Below are 17,796 nucleotides of genomic sequence, written 5' to 3'. Positions count from 1 at the left end.
AAAAATGTTTGTAACAGCCTTTACCCGAGGTAAACTTCCTTAACCTTTAGCCTGCTGGCGGCAAGTGAGTTTGCCTTTGCGACCAGTGCAGTCCAAGATGTGCAGGCTGATCATGGTCTGTACTGTTTGCTATTCAGTCAGTAAATTTTCAGTGAACACTCCTTAAAATAATAAATGGTATTGCCCAAATTGAATGATGGACCAGTCCATTTTAGAAATTTAGCAGGCTAAGGGTTAATTATAAATATCTATACTTAACGCACATTAACACACAAAATCCTCCGTAGCACTGTAATGGTAATGAAATTGAAATTATTGCTCCAAAATATTTGATTTAATGCTTCTAATCTAATAATAAACCAATTTTCATTTCCTAACCGACAAGGTGCTCCCAGTGTTTAAATTTTCATCATTGTTATAATGAAAAATATCACTTACAATTTTCCTTGCTTTAAGGTAGCACTGGTATTACAGAGTTGAAATCAAGTCCACTTTACATATTTTTCCTTTTCATTAATTTAGACCAAGTGCCTTCAATCAGTTTTGTAGTTTTAACACCTTGTTCAATTATAGCATACTTCACAAATTGCCCCTAGCATTGATGACACTAATTAACTGTCTATGTCCCAAATGTAAAGGTCAATAATAAATATTCAGCAAAAACAATTTGTTTTCACACTTTGACAAATAAAGTTTGATAAATCCCCAACAGATCAAGTTTGTTGGTGTGCATATTTACAGTGCTGTCTCTCGCCATTTCTTTAACTTACAAGAAATTATTAAGATGCTCCGGAAACATGCAAAAAAATAATTTAATTCAAATATGAACTAATGGTATTTAAAATTAAGGCTGTTGATTTTTTGTTTTGTTTTAATGACATTCGGTGACATTTAAATTATTAATATTTATTGAGACAGTTACAGCAGAAGTTTATCAATCAAGTCCATTACATAATTAATGACTAAAGTTTCTAAGGTAGTCATTTTGTTTTGTTTTTAATAGTTAATCAAAATTTAAATGTTAATGAGCAAGTTAGAATGAAAATAAACAAGGTGTTAGTGTGGTTCAATGTCTGATTAAGCATGGTTCATCCTTCAGTTGCTTGGATATTTAACCATTCTGGCAAATGCCAAAGTGGTTCAATTCTACGCATAATGTTCTCTCAACAATGGTTAATCAGATGATAGACAATGACATTGATTATTTTAGTTAGAACATGTTTTTGCAGTACATTATTTTTACGAATATAAAATATTTTAAACATAAATTAAAAGTGTGAAAAAATAACTGGAATAAAAATTTTATTTAAAATTCTGTTCTTATAATATTATATCTTGGAGATTAGGGTAGAGACCAACAGACAAATTTAACAAAACCTAATGATACAGCAAATGATAGCAAAATGTATTAATCTCAAGCCTATAAATCACATGTTAAATAAACATACCTGCAGTATATCATGCTTTATGGAGAACTACAATTCGCAACTTAAACACCATCTCACACTGAACTTCAAACGGAAAAAAAGAGTCGTATTGCATGTACTGCATATCCGAAACATGTACACAACATGCACATAAACAATATCTCCTATTGAAAACAAAGACCGGTTGAGATTACATCGATATACCAAGACCGCAGTACTAACTTTCACTCTATTGTGACAGTAAAAGGTCATATCGTTCAGGTCAGCATTCAATGAACGTCTTACAGTTTAAAAAGGTTGTAAAATATTTTGTACAGATGTCTATAAATGTTTATGTTACCATCAGCTGTAAAACTGATCTGAACAAAAATGTTTCCTGTGCTTAGTATAACTTGATCACCTAAGTATTTGTGCTAATTATTTATAGTAAATATGTTATTCAGATTCCATGTTGAAAACTTAACTGACATCCACAGTTTCAGTGAAAGTTTTCCACCAAGTTGATTTCCATCAAGTTTGGCATACAGTTATATATGACACTGAAAAATGACAAAGTGGGTTAAAATAAAAGCTAGATGTTGGTAAAAATGCAAGAAGCATGTAAATTTTCTGCATTATTGCAAATGTTATATCATGAACATATGTTTACAGTAAAAAAAAAATACACAGTCCATCAATATTATAAAATGTCCATGAAATGAACAGGAATGTAAGCATTTCTATTTGAATTATCCCTATGGGGCTGTAAATTACATTTTTATGCTTTGTCATGGAATGCCCGTATGTAAAGTGCATGAGCACCAGAATCTCTATTAAGGCATGTTTACTCTCCTCTTCACCCACTGAAAATGACAAAAATTTTATGCTAGAATTTTCCTTAAAAAATGACAAGGGATTTCTTCCATGTGTTTTCACCAAACATACAATACAAGAGGGCTCTAGACACATTGCTGAGCAATTATGGTACAACATGGCTTACCAATATATTATCAATAAGATCATGTATCTTCATTTACAACATTATATCTTGATACACTAATGAACAATAATGACTGTGTCAGAATTAAACAATAATATCTAATCATGCTTAATTAGGCAGTTACTGATGGAGGATATGTCACTTTATATTATCAGTACTGTATCTATGCTAATAAACAACCCTTCTTGTATTTTTCTCATGTAATCAGCAGTTCACGTTTAGTTACCATGTGACCATCCAATATATTTCCGTATTGGACGTACTTTGAATCAAATCTTTAGTAAACAATAAAAGCTGAAGAGTTATAAATGTATCCGAATGAGTATCAACATCAATAAACATTATAAGGGAAATCTTGTCCATCTGCCCTTTTGGACTGAGAAATTAGTAAGGACAAAATAAATTGATTATCTAAAAAGGGCTATCATTAAAAAAAAAACATTCGATTGCGGTAACACAATTAACCTACCCGTGAAAATCAAACATACTCGACTCCCCAACTGTTTCATCATACAAGTCTTTTTTGAACAGATATTTGTCCAAATATATTGTGGTATTGTAAAGAACAATGTCGAATAACCAATTTATTCATACGATTTTTGCCAAGCCTTTTTAAGGACATACACTTAGTAAGTTATGTAGTTGGGGTTTGTAGGTGCATGAATTGATCAGCGGAAAGAGCTGAATCAGAATATGCTATAGAAATGGAATGTTCATGTTACACTGTACCTCGATGGTCCTTTATGACCATTTATATTATTATTAGTCAATTTATAATCTAATCAATGCAGTCTTTATGGTTATACAATGCAGTGCCCTTTCATGGACAGCTGATAACTGCAATAAAACTGGCTTTTGTCTAAACTATATAGTCACTAATTTTGAAATTTTCAATGCTGCATGTTACAAAAAGCTGTCTCTTATGGACATGACTGAATACTCACTCATTCACATTGTTAAATATGACATCACCTGTACATGTTTCATCAAAACACATATCTTTATATCTTTCATAGACAAAAAGTATTACAACAGTGTTCTCTTATTTTAACCCTTATCATGCTGGACACAATTGATTAGCAGCCTTTGTGACCAGTGAAGATCATGATCAGTCTGCACATCCATGTAGTCTGATCATGATCTGCACTGTTTGCCATTCAGTCACAGTATCTTTTTGGTAAGCACCCCTATTAACAGATAATGGTACTGTTCAAATTGAAAGATGGACAAGTTCATTATAGAAATTTAGCAGGGTAGTGGTTTAAAGATTGGTAATATGGGTATACTGTTTTACCTCCCATATGATTCTACCGTTCTCACTGGTTTTAAAGATTGTCAGATGGTGACTTGCTATATTTCTGTGATCATTGGGTCAGTAGATTTTCTTATCATTCTAGGTTAAACAAGAGCTGTCTCCATAGGATGACACATGCCCCCGATGGCACTTTAAATGAATAGTTATGGCCGATGTTAGAGTTTAGGACCTTTGACCTACGGAGCTGGGTCTTGCGCGTGATAAGTCGTCTTACTGTGTCACACATTCATGCGTAGTTATTTAAAAATCCACGCATGAATGACAAAAATATGGACCGGACACGCCCATCAATGCACTATCATGAAAAATGACCTTTAACGTCTAAGTGTGACCTTGACCTTTGAGCTACGGACCTGGGTCTTGCGCGTGACATGTCGTCTTACTGTGGTACACATTCATGCCAAGTTATTTGAAAATCCATCCATCGATGACAAAGATATGGACCGGACATGCCCATCAATGCACTATCCTTTAATGTCTAAGTGTGACCTTGACCTTTGAGCTACGGACCTGGGTCTTGCGCACGACACGTCTTACTGTGGTACACATTCATGCCAAGTTATTTGAAAATCCATCCATCCATGACAAAGATATGGACCGGACACGTCCATCAATGCACTATCCTTTAATGTCTGTGACCTTGACCTTTGAGCTACGGACCTGGGTCTTGCGCGCGACACGTCGTCTTACTGTGGTACACATTCATGCCAAGTTATTTGAAAATCCATCCATCAATGACAAAGATATGGACCGGACACGAAAAATGCGGACAGACCGACAGACAGACAGACGGTTAACAAAACTATATGCCTCCCTTCAGGGGCATAAAAATAAGCAGTCATTAAAACAAATCAATTACATGTATAGGGTTTTTACTTTTTTTTTTGTTTTTGTTGGGTTTAACGTCGCGCCGACACATTTTAGGTCATATGGCGACTTAGGGTTTTTACTGTCCCTCCACAGAAATATGTAGGGTCAGTGGATGATAACTATGGGGATTAGGCTAATGCCTCGCCTTCCATTTATATAGACTGAGTGCATACATTTCCATGAGGGGTCAATAACAGACCCAGTAATTAATAGTATCATCCCTTTCTCGACCAAGCTTCTTTCTTGTTTTTTGGCTCAAGGAAGACAACTCATGACTACATCAATATAGAGCCGCTACATACCAGAAAAAAATTCTAACCTTTAAATTATCCATGCTTTCTACATATATATTATAATTATTCCACACAGCTTCAGCATATCATCCTTGGGCTACCATCTCAAAACAAATAGCAAGGTTATCTCTAGATCAGAATGTACAGTGTATGAGATATGAAATCACTTCAGTGCCCCCCATTGATCACCTGATAGAGAGATAAATCTCCCTCTATCTTCATTTAGAGATAAATCTGGCATACTATCTTCTGTTTACATACCTCAAATATAGTATCAGTCAAATGCTACTGATACCTAACACATTGACTTTAAAAAATCATTATTGGCCTCTTTGCTTCAAACTAAGTATGATTTGTTTTTTTCCATAGGAGATAACTCCTGACCCCCTTGTTTACTTTATTTTCAAATCTGACCTGGATGACCTATCATATTTTGTCTGGCTATTAAACCTCAGTTTAGTTTATTAGTCCCAACAATCTCTAAGGAGCTCAGATAAAAAATTGTTTATATTCAATTGTTCAAATCCTTCTAGATCTATAATCATCATAAATAACAGAATGACTATATTAACCCTTACCATGCTGGAGACAATTGATTCTGCCGTTGCGACCAGTGTAGACCAAGATCAGCCTGCACATCCGTGCAGCCTGATCATGGTCTGCACTGTTCGCTTTTCAGTCAGTAAATTTTCAGTAAACACCCCTTCAAATCGTAAATGGTACTATCCAAATTGGAAGATGGACCAGTCCATTATAGAAATTTAGCATGGTAAGGGTTAAAATGCAGATAAAATGCATAAACTTGTTTTATTCAGAAAATGTACCCATTTTAGGCACAACATGAAACCACTTAAGAGAAATTCTCTGTCTGTCCACTTCAGATGAGAGGAACCAACCAAAAGCAAAGATGTCCACGATGATGTAATGCTACTGACTGTAGCAGATCCCAGCCTCCTAAAGCTAATGGCAATGTTTGATGAATGCCATCAAGTTGTGTTGTTGTTGGGCACCTGGGTAGAACCAAAAACTTTTTGTAATTCATCTGCTGGCTTTCTTGAATGAACAAGCAACCGTAACCACTCGGCCACAGAGGCCGCCATGCAGTCAATGAAGAGATGATTAAAGACACTCAGGTGAGTTTGCAACTATACATCATTCTGTCAAATCTTGATACTATAAATTTTGTGGTACATCCCACATTTAAGCAAAACATGAACAAGTTTGCCTTGTAAATATAAATTTCTTACCTTAAGTTAAAATTTAATTTCCATGAGGAGACATATGAAGGCAGACCTCATTTTCTGCACCTCTGTCGGTACCCTTTCCCAAATGTCAAGGTCAACATAAACCTTTGAAGGTCATTGTGATTCAGTGCCCATACCCCTTACTGAAAATAAAAAGTAAAATGGATTATTAAACATTAAACAAGGAGAGGGAGGGTATCCATGGACACTTTCTGATGGTGTTTCATGATATGCATTAAAGTATAATGTTTTTTGGGGTGATTTAATCCTACAAGATCTTATTCTTGTGCTCTACATTTCCTTTGGATATGTTTTATTCTGACTGCAACATCTCGTTGAAAACTCTGCGGACAAAAAAAGAAAGAATGGTTTTTAGTATACAATATATAACAAAATTAAAGGGCCATTACTCTGTGAAAATTCATCATGCCAGAACAGGCTGATATTATGCACATATCCTGTTTGCAGTGAAGCTTCTATAGTGTTCACGAAAGACCCTGAAAATTCACAGGACAGTCTGTCCGGTAAACATTTTTTTTTTACTGGACCGGATAATATTTTACCAGACTGAATTCTTTTTAATAAATTTGATATCTGATCTTTGAAACTGGTATTTATACACAGCATTACACAAATTACATCCATCAAGTTTTCAGGCTGTAAAAAGTCTCCCTGTACTTGGATTCAGTGTTGTTATATTTTCTGGTCGTTTCAACATATGTGTAATAGATCTAGAGTCCCGCTTAAAAGCCGTTGCTAGGGGACGTGAGAGATGTTGCACATTTCATTACCTCTCGCAAACAGACTCAGTCAAAACGAGTCTGCTGTTATTCTTCTTAGTTGCATTCTTTACTTCCAAAGGATCTTTTTTTTTACAGATTTTATTCATATTCATGTGCTATATCATCGCTGTTTTTTACCCCACAAGTCTATTGTTTGTACCGAGTCACGTTGATGTTGACATATAAAGAGAAAGAGGACCTCGGAATTTCTGGAAATTCCCGTCTGGTTCCCGCGTACATAAATCGAGTACCATCCACGATTAGTACGCATCCAATGATAACGCGCGTTCTTAGAATTGTCGTGACGTCGTGAGGGGTTTCCACTGTCTCTATTTTAAGTACCAATGAAACAAGCGCTTACTAAAATATAGTTTGACATCATTTTCTCGGGATTCCGTTTTACAATTTAATGCTGAAAGTCAAACTTTCGCGAAATCGTGGAGGACTTTCCTCTTATTTTATCATACTGACCTGCAATTTTTATCGGACACTCGGTCTTGTGAACTTGATATATCACGCCGGACCGGATCAAAATTTACCGGAAATGTCCGACGGTCCGACGGCTTTCGCGACCTCTGCTTCTAATTACTTTTCATTCAATTCCAGACTGTGGTTAATAAGAAATAACTTTGACAAGAATGTAAGGGCGGACAGACACACAGACAAAGCCACAACTAAATGAACCCCCCACACCCACCCCCTACCAAAATTTTCTGAGAGTATAACAATAGTAACTTCTGTACAATTTTTAGTGTCAGATAACCCAAGTTGCAACAATATCAAATGTGGAAGGACAGTATATTCATTATCATCTGGACATTCAGCAAATATGGGCTCTTGTTATGTAAAACATCTAAAATGTAAAACAAGCTGACCTAATTCTAACCCCTGATAAGTTAGAATCTAAGCTGGCCTTGATTTCATAGAGACAAGCATTTTGACAAAGTTTTATGAAGATCAAGTAGAAAATGTGACGTTTTGAGTTTTATATGAGTGTTATTCTAGCAAAATGTGGACTCTAGAGAGTTAACAAGCTTTTCTTTTGATTTGACCTGGATACCTAGTTTTTAAACCCACATGACCCAGATTCCAACTTGACCTAAAGACCATCAAGACTAACATTCTGACCAAGTTTCATGAAGATATGGTCATAAAATGTGGCCTCCAGAGTGTTAACAATCGTTTCATTTGATTTGACCTTGTGATCTAGTTTTTGACCCATCATGATCTGGATTCAAACTATAGATCATCAAGAATAACATTCTGACCAAGTTCCGTGAAGATATGGTCATAAATCAGGCCTCTAGTGTTAACAAGCTTTTCATTTGATTTGAACTTGAACTGGTGACCTAGTTTTTGACCCCACCTGACCAAGATTGGAACTTGACCTAAAGATCATCAAGATTAACATTCTGACCATGTTTCATTAAGATATGGTCATAAAATTAATATGGCCTCTAGAGTGTCAACTAGCTTTTCCTTTGACTTGACCTAGTGACCTAATTTCTGACCCCAATTGACCCAGATTCAAACTTGACCTAAAAATCATAAAGATTAACATTCTGACCAAGTTTCATGTAGATACAGTCATAAATGTAGCTTCTAGATTGTTAACAAGCTTTACCTTTGATCTGACCTAGTGACCTAGTTTTTGAACCCACATGACCCAGATTCCAACTTGACCTAAAGATCACCAAGACTAACATTCTGACCAAGTTTCATGAAAATACAGTCATAAATGTGACCTCCAGAGTGTTAACAAGCTTTTCCTTTGATCTGACCTGTTGACCTAGTTTTGACCCCACATGACCAAGATTCGAACTTGAACTAGAGGTCATCAAGACAAACATTCTGATCAATTCTCATGAGTTTCAAACTTAAAATTAGGTCTCTAAGAGTGCTAACAACCTTTGATTTGACCTAGTGACCTAGTTTTTGATCCGAGCTGAACGAGATTGGACCTTGACCTAAAGATCTTCAAGATTAATATTCTGACCAAGTTTCATTAAGATATGGTCATACATGTAGCCTCTAGAGTGTTAACTAGCTTTTCCTTTGATTTTACCTGTTGACCTAGTTTTTGACCCCACATAACCCAGATTCGAATCTGACCTAAAGATCATCAAGGTTAACATTCTGACCAAGTTTCATGTAGATACAGTCATAAATGTGGCCTCTAGAGTGTTAACAAGCTTTTCCTTTGAATTTTTGACTTGGTGACCTAGTTTTTGATCCCACTTGACCCAAATTTCAAGCTGACCTTAAGATCATCAAGATTAACATTCTGACCAAGTTTCATAGAGATATTGCCATAAATGTGGCCTTTAGAGTGTTAACAAGCTTTTCCTTTGATTCGACCTGGTGACCCTGTTTTTGATCCCAGATGATCCAAAATTGAACTCGTCCAAGATATTATTGAGGGTAACATTCTGACCAGGTTTCATTAAGATTAGGCTAAAATTGTGACCTCTAGATTGTTAACAGTCAATTTGTTGACAACGGATGACAGACGACGGACACAGGGTGATCACAAAAGCTCACCTTGAGCACTTTGTGCTCAGGTGAGCTAAAAAAAATAGTGTGTGTTTAAATTTAATCTCTCATATTCCAACATCTCAGCATAATATTATTACAAGAAACTAACACATATACTACTGTAACCTTACATAATGCTGCAATTCTCATGCATAATGATCCCATCTGCAACATTTGTCATTGATTTACGATTTCTGAGACAGTCATCTGTATGTTACATTCCTGGCATTTTCTGTCATCATTTTGTGATATTCAATCCTTCTTACATGAATCAAAATTGCAAAAAGTAAATTCAGAACATCTGCTTCTTAAGATAACAAACTTAAAACCATCGAAAACTTCTGCACGTATTGAAGAAAGCAGCAGCCTAGAGGGAACTTCTGTTTTTTAGTGTCCTAATTCCAAAATAATTCTAAACCTTGCTCTTTAAGGGTCTTTTTTTCCAAAATGTTTTAGAAATTCTCTTCCTGTAGTTTAAGACACCCATTAATTTTGCTTTTAATCAAACAATACACTAGGTCTATAAAATTTGCCAAAGTCTGACTCATTCTCCAGTTCCTTGGACCCGCTCAAACTCTTACCTCAGCATTTTAAGTTCCTATAAGTAAAGTTCTCCATCCCCTCTCCCCCACCCCACACCCCCAACCTAACATTACATTTTTTTAGGTAAATATTCAATTTGAAGTTAGCAAAAATATACCATACCTTATTTCTATAATCTATATACAGATCTATTACATGATTTTAGTTAAATTATGGTTTCCGTACAATAAGTAAAAATCAAAGGACAGGTGGGGATATACTGTAGGCTTACTTATTTTAGCGGTGTACTAATAACAGCGCTTTTAGCGCTATCGCACGTGCGCTAATTCATGTCCGCGCATTAATTTGTCAAAGCATTTTCGTGTACATTTTCATCTGATGATGTTTTCTTCGAACTTTTGCAAATAAATACTCTTGAGAGTTTGCACTAGTTACACTGCTTGCTAATATTTTAAGGTTCAAATGATATTCCTGTTTATTGTTCATATTATTATTTTAAATATATGATCATGCAAAATAAAATATTTAAGCTTGTAGTTTGTGTTTTTTCTCATTTGATCAAGTTGTTATCGATTTCCATATCACCTTTGTGCATGTCCGTTGTTGCAGTCACTCGTTTACGGAAAGGTGTGAATGTTTGTATTAAGACACAATGCATGTAGGACAAAGGAGATTCAATGATTAAAATGTGTGAAAATCTTGTATTATTTCAGCAATTATAACTAGTATACAGAATATAAAACACGCAGATTATCATAATTAAACACAAGAAGACAATACAGTTACGTAGGCAATATTATACTTTATATACTGTACGTAAACATAAAGCCACATCACAGTTGAAAGTACGTATCATTGAAAAAATACAAGTATCATCACGGCACACTATCTTAAAGTCATACTTGGTACATGTTCAGGTTGTATATGGTCGCCAGTCAGATTCGTATTGCAATAATTACAGCAGAAACACATTACATAAAAATTGCCGACGGTTAAGTCTATTTCTGAAAATCTTCGTGAATCTCCACAAATCTCCGAGAGCCACATCTCGGACAGCGGTCTCGCGAGAGCGCTAATTCACGTCCACGCATTAATTAGATATTTCACCAAAAATTGCGTTTGCACTAAATTTTTGCCGCGCTAATAAATGTACGCCTACAGTAGCTATATGCTACAACCCATAAACAGTTGAAAACTGTTTTTTACTGCATCAGCGAAAAACACTAAGGTGAGTATTAGCAAAAAACACTAAGGCGAGTATAAACTTCTTGACCTCAAACAATAGCACTAGTGACTCTGTACAGCACAAAACATTCCCAGTAATTTGTAAATCAAATTGAGTACATAATCAACCAAAGGCGAAAAATGCCTGTTCTTACAAAATGAGATCACTTACTCCAACATGAAGTCGCCAAGTTTAATCAATATTCCATATCAAGCATCTCTCCTGTAACTATTTTATTTTTCAACTGAATTCACAGACCTGAAACGGCCTTCATCAATATTGTATTTGCTCATTAACATGGAAATGATTCAAGCTCAATAACTCCATTTATACATTTCATTTATTCATGCCCTAGCTATTTACTTTAGTCAGTATAACGAACATGATTATTTTCCCTATGAACTACAAGAACCTGGTGATTAAATCATTTACATGTACATCTTAGCTGATAATCAATCTACATTCTAATGTTACAAACTCAAAGTGTAAAAAAAAAAGTTTTATGAGTAATTTTATGACTGAAACAAAAAGAATGGCATAATATACACATTCTTACATGATGTATGAGTACGTAAATATAATTACATTTAGTTTTCCATCATAAAATAGTTCCTTCATGCAAAATATAATATACTCTATAACTCTTTCCTCCAGACAAACTAATTATTTAATATCACAGAAAACAAAGACTTACATGAAGCTACAAACATCCCAACAAAATATCAAATATATAACAACTTTAAGCTGTGTTCAAAAGACACGTCAATCTTAGATTTTTGCTCTTTTAAACTTGGATAAGAAACAAACCCAAGTCAACACAATCGTTTAACAGCCAGATCCTAATCACAGTCTAAGGGGAAAAAAGTACCGGTATTTCACTTTAAATTTACATAACTTGAAACTGAGACTTTGTTGAACAAATAAACGAATTTGTAAAAGTCTTTGAAAGAAACATTGATTTTAATTCTATCTTTTAAGAAGGCATTAAAGCAGAAAATGCACATTCAATTCTTTGTATAATTCATGGAAGTGTCACTAAAAACACATTTTCATTTTTGTAAATAAATACTATAATTGTAAAACTGTTACTTGGTGTTTGCTAAAAGATGTAAATTTTTGCTCCGTTTCACCATTTACCTTTTTGTCATCAACTAGTCACTGTTGCAGGACTGGTAGTAAATCTTATTAACCCTTACCCTGCTAAATTTCTAAAATGAACTTGTCCATCTTTCAATTTGGGCAGTACCATTAACTATTAAAAGGTGATGTGAAGGCTGACCATGATCTGCACTGGTTGCAAAAGCAGAATCAATTTTATAAAATGTCCTGGATTAATTGTTACTTCAGTTTTAAGAAAGGGGCAAGTTTTAAATGATTAGAACTGATTACAAAGATAGACAAAAGTGAGATAATAATAATCTTAATTAAGAACTTTAATTCCTACTGAACTGAGCAGGTACATACATACCTTTAAACCAAAAAAATTGAAAAATGTTAATATTCTACTTCTGTTTAACAGCTCTCTTGGTTAAATTTGCCTGCAAATTTTCAGGTGGTTATATATTTGACAGGAACAATTATTACGAAGGTATTTTAATAACTAAACCTTTTCGATTTGCCCTAATTTGCTGTCTTTTGACATAATTTATGTAAGAAAGACTTAAGTTATTAAAAGCCACAAGTTGTTCTGTGACTTACAGAGATTAAAGAATAAATCCTCTACACACTGACAAATGTTTGTATACAAATATTTCCTTAAGGTCTTGTATAGCTTGAATTATATAAAGTTCAGTTATTCTGATAAAAAGAATATTTTGTTAATGTAAATAAAGAGCTTCTTAAAAGTATTAATGAAAGGACAATATATATTAATATTGATTTCAACATAGTTTACAGTGTATCTGTAGGCTGTATAAATTGCATTATATATTAAAAAAATATCACTGGAACTATAACAAAATAATATATTTTGTATCGTTACCACAAAAATGCAGCACCTTTACATAACCTAGTTAAATCATAATCTGAGAAATAATAACTTTAATAGGCATGATAAGTCGATTTCATGTTCCAAAAACAACAAGAGCACTGCAATACGGAGCAATATATTTCCGAAGGTATGACCTTTGACCCCTGTGACCTTGACCTTGTAGCTAGCCATCCAGAACATGTGCTCTGCACATCATCTCGATGTGGTGAACATCTGAGTCAAGTTTCTTTGAAATCCTTCAAGGGGGTCAATAGTTTACAGAGTGGACATGAAACACACTCACATGACCTTTGACCCCTAAGTGTGATCTTGCCCTTGAAGCAAGCCATCCAGAACATGCGCTCTGCATGTCTGCATGTCGTCCTGATGTGGTGAACATTTGTGTCAAGTTTCTCTGAAATCCTTCAAGGGGTTCAAGAGTTACAGAGCGGATATGAAATTGCTAACAGACAGACAGACCGACACTGGGGGTATTATTATTATCATTATTATACCAGATTTATACAGTGCCCTTTTCATGATAAACACGTTCAAAGGCGCTTTACATATAGCAAATGCAGCCACACAGAGCGTGAAATTCATCCTCTACTAGTTACAGACACAGAGTGATCTGACCAGAGGGACAGACTGAGATAACGCCCCTAGAACAGACAGAGAGAACAGAGAGAGATACAGGCCTGTCCGGCTAACTTAGCCTAGCTCATTGCGAATAGACATTCTGGTTCTTTAACGTGCCTGGTGTATAGCACCGATGCACACGAAGCCGACTTCTTCCTGGGAAGAACCAGTACAGGCCTCTTAGTCAGGTGGGAGACACTCATGAGCATCTCAGAAATTTCCAGTTCCTGGACTGGGATTTGAATCCCGGACCTCTGGATTGGCAGTCAAGCGTGTTACCACTAGACCACCGGCCCACCTGGGTATAACATGATACATTCCTTTGGGCATATAAAAAGAATATGAATTTCATTTGTTTCTTTAAGTATTATCTTGGTGGCTTGACGCAACTACAAAATCAATGAAAATTATAAAATAAAAAATATCACTGATTTCAGAGTATGCAGCACTGATTTAGGAGTACAGAACTTCTAAAGCCCGCCTACTTAGCTCAGTAGTTACGAGCCCAGATCTATGGATCGTGGGTCTTGAGTTTGATCCTCAGGCGAGGCGTATGCTCTCTGTGACAATTTGATAAAAGACGTTGTGTCTGCAATCATTCGTCCTCCACCTCTGATTCATGTTGGGAAAGTTGGCAGTTACTTGCGGAGAACAGGTTTGTACTGGTACAGAACTCAGGAACATTGGTTTGGCTAACTCCCCACTGTTTCATATAACTGAAATACCGTTGAAAATGGTGTTAAACCCAAAACAAACATTCAAATCAAGAGGGTGTGAGTTCAAATCCCACAAGGCATGCACAACGCATCATACACGCCATTTGATTTTTTTTCTAATACCACACACGTACATTTGTATTATCATTTTTTCCGAAGAAATAGACTGGCGTTATTCAAAAATAGTTTACAATCATTATTTAAAAGGGCTTTAAAACAAGAGGGCCAAGATGGCCCTAGGTCGCTCACCTAAGAAACACTCCATAACAGTGTAAAACATGTTTGACCTAGTGATTTCATGGAAACAAATATTCTGACCAATTTTCATTGAGATTGGACCAAAAAATTGGTCTCTTGCGATAAAACAAGCATTTTCTTAGATATGACCTAGTTTTTGACCCTAGATGACCCATGTTCAAACTCGACCTAGATTTTATCAAGGCAATCATTCTGACCAAAATTCATGAAGATCAACTGAAAAATACAGCCTCTATCACATACAGAAGTTTTTTCTTTGATTTGACCAAGTGACCTAGTTTTTGACCTCAGATAACCCATATTCAAAACCTACCTAGTTTTCATCAAGGCAATCACTCCGACCAAATTCCATGAAGATCAACTGAAAAATACATCCTCTATTGCATACACAATGTTTTTCTTCGATTTGACCTAGTGACCTAGTTTTTGACCCCAGATGACCCATTTTCGAAATCAGCCTAGATTTTATCAAGGTAATCATTCTGGCTAAATTTCATGAAGATCAGTTGAAAAATACAGCCTCTATTGCATACACAAGGTTTTTCTTTGATTTGACCTAGTGACCTAGTTTTTGACCCCAGATGACCCATTTTCGAACTTGGTCTAAATTTCATCAAGGCAATCATTCTGACCAAAATTCATGAAGATCAATTGAAAAATACAGCCTCTATCGCATACACAAGGTTTTTACGTGATATGACCTAGTGACCTAGTTTTTGACCCCAGATGACCCATTTTCGAACTCGGCCTAGATTTCATCAAGGTAATCATTCTGACCAAAATTCATGAAGATCAATTGAAAAATACCGCTTCTATCGCACACACAAGGTTTTTCTTTGATTTGACCTAGTGACCTAGTTTTTGACCCGAGATGACCCATTTTCGAACTCGGCCTAGATTTCATCAAGGCAATCATTCTGACCAAAATTCATGAAGATCAATTGAAAAATACAGCCTCTATCGCATACACAAGGTTTTTCTTTGATTTGACCTAGTGACCTAGTTTTTGACCCCAGATGACCCATTTTCGAACTCGGCCTAGATTTCATCAAGGTTATCATTCTGACCAATATTCATGAAGAAGAATTGAAAAATACAGCCTCTATCGCATACACAAGGTTTTTCTTTGATTTGACCTAGTGACCTAGTTTTTGACCCGAGATGACCCATTTTCGAACTCGGCTTAGATTTTATCAAGGTTATCATTCTGACCAATATTCATGAAGATTAATTGAAAAATACCACCTCTATCGCATACACAAGGTTTTTCTTTGATTTGACCTAGTGACCTAGTTTTTGACCCGAGATGACCCATTTTCGAACTCGGCCTAGATTTCATCAAAGTTATCATTCTGACCAATATTCATGAAGATTAAATAAAAAATACAGTCTCTATCGCATACACAAGGTTTTTCTTTGATTTGACCTAGTGACCTAGTTTTTGACCCGAGATGACCCATTTTCGAACTTGGCCTAGATTTCATCAAGGTTATCATTCTGACCAATATTCATGAAGATTAATTGAAAAATACAGCCTCTATCGCATACACAAGCTAAATGTTGACAGACGACGGACGACAGGCGACGGACGACGGACGCCGGACATCGAGCGATCAGAAAAACTCACCTGAGCATTGCTCAGGTGAGCTAAAAACATACTGAAGGTGTAAAGAAGCTTAAATCCTATCAAATTAAGAGTAAATTTCTGGAGTGCTTTCAACATGCTAGGAAATAAAATTATTTACAGATGAAGTTAATATACTTCATATAAAACAATAGTATCATTTTAAACGTTTACAATTATACAAAATTATATTTACCAACAATTTGGAATCAAAAATACTTCCAGATAAGAAAGAATTGAGTATCTCCAGTATATATAGCTAATAAAACAATGTGTACACTTTCTTTAATTAAACTGATCTTACGGTGTAAGGCCAGTGAACTTTTAGATCTGGTTAAAGGAGATTAAACTTAAAAGGCCAGGTAAATGTTCTATCTAAATCCTAGTTTAATGTCCTTTCCAAATAAATTAACTTACTTATAGAAATCATTCACAAGATTGTTGTTTTAATAAAAATAAATTCTTCAGCACAAAATGTGTATGATTATAATAAGAGCTTTCAATTCCCATTTTGATCCATTTGCATTAAAAAGTACAAAAAAAAACTTTATAATTATTTTTGATTTGCCTTAAGTGACAAAATGTTAAATAGGAGTTTGAGCCTATGTACATTGTAAAATATGGATCTGCATATTTAAACAACTTCAAATATCAACTGTAATAGAAATATTTTCTTAAGTTAATATAAACACCTAAAAGTCAAACATTGGGTCAAGTATTATTGCATAGATTCTACAACAATACATTCAATGTATTCCATAAAGTAACATAATTATGGCCTCAAATTATTACTTTGGTGTCAATGCAAATATTTGCTGAAAACACTTGAAGTATGTACCATATTCTATCTACAATATGCACCAGGACCTGCTCTAAAACATTATGTACCAAACTCTATGTAAGCTATCTAAAAGAAGCTGTTTAAAGGCCCTTAAATGCTGTCAAACAAGAGCTCGTACAACACGAAATGCCCACCTTGATGCAGGGCTCCAGATAAGATGCGTATTTGCGTAAATACGTTTTGAAATTTACAAAAAACACATTTAAAATCAAACCTACGCGTACTGATACGCATTGAAAAAACGGGATATGTATTTTACTCGATTTAAGTGCGTAATCCAATTTTATTGTAAATCAAGCACATCCTTTTTGTAATTGAGTACAACAAACAAAATGGTGTCTCATAAAAGCAAACGCAAACGATATCGTAAAATAATGCCATTTTCTTTTTCAAGTATATTAGTGTGTGACAAGAGATGACTCGGACAATGCCTATCGCTAAGCACGTGATCTATGATATATAATGGGTAACTGTTGAAAAAGCCGAAGCACATACATGTTGGTGTTTCTGAAAAAACATTGACAGTCAAAGTATCA

At 35.1% G+C, this 17,796-nt stretch overlaps 1 protein-coding gene across 8 annotated transcripts in view; it reads right to left on the bottom strand.

The window, feature by feature from the left end:
* The window catches only part of LOC123527692 (uncharacterized), a 52,859-nt gene that overhangs the window by 17,326 nt on the left and 17,737 nt on the right, over positions 1–17,796 (bottom strand). For 3 of the 8 annotated variants that reach the window (XM_045307309.2, XM_045307315.2, XM_045307311.2), the window contains exon 2: positions 6,132–6,271. The gene's annotated coding sequence lies outside the window, so the exon portion shown is untranslated. Of the gene's footprint in view, positions 1–1,448; positions 1,602–4,910; positions 5,018–6,131; positions 6,272–11,384; positions 11,514–11,907; positions 12,020–16,615; positions 16,725–17,796 lie in introns of those variants that run through there. The other 5 variants (XM_045307314.2, XM_053523822.1, XM_045307312.2 and 2 more) reach the window with 5 other exon arrangements.

This window comes from Mercenaria mercenaria, chromosome 14 (genome assembly GCF_021730395.1).
Source record: "Mercenaria mercenaria strain notata chromosome 14, MADL_Memer_1, whole genome shotgun sequence".
NCBI lineage: Eukaryota > Metazoa > Mollusca > Bivalvia > Venerida > Veneridae > Mercenaria > Mercenaria mercenaria.
Note: the sequence above shows the minus strand (reverse complement) of the source record. Positions and strands in the feature narration are given on the sequence as shown.